Here is a 6252-nt window from a genome sequence, read left to right as displayed (position 1 = left end):
GAAAATTAAGGATAAAAATTATTAGGAATGTGTTTGGTATAAATTTAAAAATATATTTTTCTCGTGATGGTTAAAAATTCATCTAATTAAATCAAGAATGAGTAACTTACATCATAGAGTCCGGTCACTTTTTATTTTGATTTTTGAAACTTGTATTTTCCTTTTTTGTGTCAAGACTTTGTATTAACTTTTATATATATCATGTATATATGCAAGCCATGATATATAAGTGGGTGCCCAAGAGCCAAGCTAAGCAGAGCCATCAAAGAACCAAAGCCTATAACACCCAAAAACAAGGAAACCCAATTAAATTTACGCTATGTGGACAAATAAAATAAACTAAATAAACAAAAAAGAAATTAATAAAAGGTAGTTTAATTATTATATATTAAAAAAATTAAAAGATAACATTAAAACTAAATATAAAAAATTATCTCGTTCATTCCTACCTCTCCCTCCTCCCTCATCTCTTTTGTTCCCAGTTTTTTGTTTTTTCAATTTTTAATTAATTTTTATTTTTTTAACTTATAAAATTTTTGCTGGCTTTTAAATTTTTTTTTTTTTTTTTCACATAGCGTAAATTTACTGTTCTTATTACTGTAAATGATCACACACATGCTATATGCTGTTAAAATTAACAGAAATGTTAACAGAAGGGGCACATTACAATTTTTATAAACTTTACGTTTCACATTGAAACATTTTGAACATTGGGTACCAAAGTGAAAAATGACCTATAATTGAAGGGTGTAAAGTGTAAATGACCCTTTTTTTTTTTAATGGAATGATGTGGTTGGAGGAAGGGCCACCTTGGGTTATTCCTACCATCCAACATGATGTTTCTTCTTGGTTGATCAGTATCAAAGCATAAGTTTAGGCGTATTGCCATTGATTAAAAAACATGTTTTAATGAATTAATATATCCTAATTTTTTGTATAAAGATAGGGAATTCCGGTTTGTGTTGGCATTATTTGGATTCTTTTCATTTTAATTTGGAGAATGATCGAAGATTCAAACTTAAGATTGCTCTTAATATTAGAAAGAAAAATATCATTAGACTACCAGCTAATTAATTATTTTGATATAATGTATTAAACTCAGCTACATTATATTAAGGGCCCGTATGGTTCAAGTTTTGGAAGCCTGAGAATGAAAAATCAATTTCATTCCCATGTTTGGTAAGTACATGGAAGGGAAATTATTTCCTAGCTTCTCTTGAGAAAGCATTTATTACTTATTTTGTGGACTAAATTAACCCTGATATTTTATTAAATTAATTTAAAAAAATAAGAGTATAATTGAAAAATTAGACCAATTTTATTTCCTATTCCTGCACAAACCAAACAAGGGATTGTAAATGAAAAGTGAATTATTGGTTTACTTTCCCAACATTATCAAACGGGGGAATGAGAATCTTACATTCCCTTCCACCTAGAAAAGGCATAAGAATTGATTTTCCAGGAAATCAATTCCATGAACCAAACGGACCATAAGTATTTAAAGTCATGAAACACATTAGGCCTAGATACGTGGAACAACCTAACACATGGAAAAGAAAAAGCTGATTATCAAAAGCATTGAACTTAATTAATTTCACTAATTTACCGTAAGATTAATAAATGAAGTTTGAAAAATAGTAGGAAATTGTGTGCGAGAATTTGCCAACACATTTTTCATGATTAATTAGCACCCTACCTATAAACTTAAAACCCAATTTAATTTTAGCCCTTGGAGTTAGCCCAAGTAGTGAGGGTAGATGGAGTAAGGTTAAGTTTAGGTTAGATCCAGTGTGGGCCCCACAGGGGGATTCCTCATTTAACACTAAATGAGGAATCCCTTATTGGAAGGGCCCTCTATATATATATATATATATATATATATATACAGTAATGATCACTCGTTCATCATAGAGCGGGGAATTCAATGTTCAGCACGATCCATTTTTTAGGTCCATCCTTAAAGGTTATCCCTGTAAAAAATCAACCAAATCGATAATTTTTTGATCCTCCAAACTTTGCAGACAAATACAGTTCGTCAGATAAGGTTGAAATGATGTTGACAGTAATACATTGGCTAAACAGTTTCGTTGCTGTTTAAAATATGGACGGTTTTGATCATTAAAATTCGTTGTTGGGTAGTTAGGTGAGTGGAGAATTCCCCGCTCTATGGTAAGCGAATGATCATTTCTGTATATATATATATATGATGCTGAGAGCCAAGCTAAGGAAATCAATCAAAGAACAAAAGCTAGCTATAGCAAGAACTAGAACAACCCAAAAACATGGAAAACCAGGGAATTAGTTTAGAAAATTATATCTTTCTTCTCGTCTGGCAAATTCCATCACCATTCAAATGGTTCTAAAAGCTGCAATGGAGCTAAATGTGTTCAATATCATTTCCAAGTCAGGGCCTGGAGCTCAACTCAGTTCAGAAGAAATTGTTTCCAAAATAGCTACCACAAACCCAAATGCAGTTGAGAGTTTGGAGAGAATATTAACGTTTCTTAGTGTCCACTCCCTCCTATCCACATCTCTAAGGCCATGCCCAAATGACAAGACAGTGCAAGAAAGGATTTATGGCCTAACAAACGACACACTTTGCTTTGTGCCAAATGAAGATGGATTTTCTTTATCCCCAATACTAATGTTCTGCTCTGAAATAGAGCATGCGAAGAGTCTCTACATGCTCAAAGACAGAGTGCTTGAAGAGGGGTGCTTGCCTTTCTACAAGGCCTATGGAGGGAACCTGTTTGAGCATATGTCCAAGAGACCTGAGCTGGGTCCATTGTTTCATGAGGCTATGGTGACTTCCTCTACCCTGTATTTTGAAAAAGGGGTTTTGAGATTTGGAGCTTAAAACAATGACTTTTGGGTATAATATACACAAAAAATATTAACAGAGGATGATATATATCAAAACTTTTTTCCTGTGACACATGCTATGTACAAGATCCTAATTACTTCTAGTTTGGCTCACCTCCCTTACCATTTTGACCCATTAATAATTTGTTCCTATTTTAACCAACATGTAAATTACTTATAATTATATACAGGTGTGAAGCATGTTGGTGGAAATATGTTTGAGTCAATACCAAAGGCACAATCAATTATGTTGAAGGTTGGTTAATTTTCTTCTTGTTTCATGCTTTTAATTCTAGTTAATCAACATATATACAACCTGTTTAACTGATCTATATGCATGGTGTTGCAGTGGGTGCAGAACTACCCAATATAGTAACAATCGACATCCTCATGATGAATTTTTTGGGTGGTAAAGAACGAACAACAACTGAATTTGATAACCTCGCAAAAGCAGTCGGTTTTGTCGAAACAAAGATTTTTCCAATTTCACATGACTGTTATTTTATTGAGTTTCTCAAGAATAAACTCACGTGAGCAAGACATATTCACAAGAAAATCAGTCTGATAATAATATTAATATCATTATTATTATTATATGTAGGTATGCATATGCTATGTACATTGTTCTCAGGCATTTAATTATAAGTTTACTCTTGTGTTTGTAATCAATTTACTCTTTTATGATTTACATTACGTCATTACATATACGTATAATATGAGAAATAAAATTGTTTTTGCCCTCACTTTTTTCTTAATAAATTACATTGCACTCTATATTATATTGAGACAATCAATTATATATGTAATCTTACAATTTCTAGCAATCTTCACATTGATCAAATTAAACCATCCAATGTTTGTCTTCAAGCATATACTAATTACTGCAAGCACCTTTGAGTTACCACTGTTGAATCAAAGGTCAACAATTTGCATTTAACTCCATGTACGCTGAGTCGTACATCATGCTTCTTCAACCGTCGACTCTCATCGAATTTATTGGTGTCCTATGGTTTGGTCCGTAGGACCCTTAATTAGATCTTGCAACGTCTAGATTACTTAGAATAAACTCATATGAGAATGAAATACAAGAAATTAATCAAATAATATGTGTAATATGAATTTGCTACATATTGCTCTTATGTCTTTACCTGTTCAGTTGAATTATATTATATAATAATATATGTATATATATGATTCGATCGATTAGATACGAACGTACAAACATGCGCACCCGCCGTTAAGCGCTCTGCAATGATTTTTTAACACAAGTTGCTTCCACCGCCGAGTTTTGAGGGTAAATTCTCATCTTTTCACCTTATTCCCTTCTAGAGTATAGAATGAGTTTGGTGGAGGCGTTCCGTCCAAAATCTAGGAGCTAAACAATAATATAAACGTCGTTGAATCAGCACCGAGAGCTTGGCGTCAAGTGTAAACGTCCGCACGTTTGCACCTGAATGAGCATGATATATACAAAAATGTGATTTTTATAATGAGTTAGCGTTAATTTTGTGTAACTAAAAGTTCGCTAATTTGGGTTTATGCAACAATACCCAGCCCACTAGAAGAAAAATCCTAAATATGTATTGTGTTTAGCCCACTCTCTTGGGCTAGCTCCACCACTTATCTGCACAATCCCAATTTGATGGATCAGCTAAGGATTAATGGCACGTTTACTAATCCGTAATCGGAATCAAAATAATGAGTTGGATTTCGATTACAGATTACTCATGTGTTTACTAACCATATAAGAATAAAAACACAAGTGGGGCCCACATGATATCAGGAATTCAACTCCTTATTTTGGAGGAATTGGATTCTTGGGTGCATGGAGGGTGGTATTCTGATTGTAGATAAACAACTCATCAAGAGTCCATTTTTTTCCCATTATACCCTCACATTAATTATTTCTACAATTCTAAATTTGCCTATTTGACAGGACCGCCCCCGAATTTCCACCCTGAAAATTCGGTGAGGTCCTGCGGGATCCAAAATCAAGGAAAAATCCTACCGAAAATTCGGCAGAACCTCCCCTGAAAATGGTCTAACCCAAAATTTTATAACCTGTTAAAACACTTCTAAAGTTTTCAACTTCCCTACCACAACCAAAAGGGGTCTCCGACCCGGCATAAAGTTTACAAATTTATAGGTTACAACCAATTATCAGAACCAAACTACAACTTAAGGCTTAAAGGAAATCCTACACTATACAATGAGAAGACAAGCCCGCCTCGACGCAATAATTATGACTGGCCGCCACTTCCACCTGGGGGAAACATGAAAACACAAAAAGTAAACTCACGGTGAGAAAGGCTCAGTGAGTGGATGAACGAGTCAAAAGATAACAAGGTTAATAAAGTAAAACATTTTATTAATATTCTCAATTTCACAAACACAATAGATTTCCCCCATTTTAAAATATGCTTTGAACTGATAAAAAGAATGACTAAAAATATTTTATCTAATAAAGTTTCTAGAATAATCGTTGGCCAAATCAGTACCCATTTGACGGGCTCCACATTGGTACCGTACAAGACCGTCGCACCAAGTGGACCGTCTACTTAACCTTCCACCCACACCGTCGTAACGCCATCATGCGAGTGGATTGCGGTGTCCCTTGTACCGTCGCAACGCCGTCATACAAGTGGACACACAGTGGCCCTTGTACCGTCGAATCGCCGTCGTACAATAAGCCAAAGTGTCGTACGTGCACTTAGATTGCCCTTTCCACCCACACCGTCGCAACGCCGTCATGCGAGTGGATTTGGGGTGTCCCTTGTACCGTCGAATCGCCGTCATACAAGTAGACTTATAGTGGCCCGTGTACCGTCGAATCGCCGTCGTACAACAAGCCAAAATGTCGTACATGCACGTAGACTACCCCCAAAGGGCGAGGCATCCCGGCACACGGCCCAAAGCCTATGTGTGTGCCGTGATGGGTCCCAAAGACCTACTTAATAACAGGTGGGTACTTAGTCTGGCATTTAAATTGTTTGTTTAATTATTTGATAACCCTTAGATCAAAATAACAAATAATCTAATCCCTCTAGACTTTATTAATGCAAAACAGACTTTTCTCAATTCATTATTTCATTATTTAACTTAAAATTTCAAAAGTACTATATATAAAAAAAAAACATAAAACCCATAAATTTGCAAGCAAAAGAAAATCCACTCACAATATTGGAGCCTAGTGTCGATCTCCGGATGGATCACCTCAAGTCTCGGGAGCGTCGCCTAGAACAACCAAGAATATGAAGCATAAATTAGGCTTGTTACCGAACAGAAATTAGAGTGTGGGAGTGAACTTAAGTGTTCTTCTCTTGATTTCATTGGTCTCGTTTCAATTCACCCACTTATAACAGAAATTAAGAATCCTAAGGATTTGAAATT

At 35.0% G+C, this 6252-nt stretch overlaps 1 pseudogene; it reads left to right on the top strand.

Moving 5' to 3' along the window:
* The first annotated feature begins 2371 nt into the window (after nt 1–2371).
* LOC147283567 ((S)-scoulerine 9-O-methyltransferase pseudogene) lies at nt 2372–2857 on the top strand (annotated as a pseudogene).
* The last annotated feature ends 3395 nt before the right edge of the window (nt 2858–6252 follow it).

This window comes from Dryas octopetala, chromosome 5 (genome assembly GCF_963921425.1).
Source record: "Dryas octopetala chromosome 5, drDryOcto1.1, whole genome shotgun sequence".
Classification (NCBI taxonomy): Eukaryota; Viridiplantae; Streptophyta; class Magnoliopsida; order Rosales; family Rosaceae; genus Dryas; species Dryas octopetala.
Note: the sequence above shows the minus strand (reverse complement) of the source record. Positions and strands in the feature narration are given on the sequence as shown.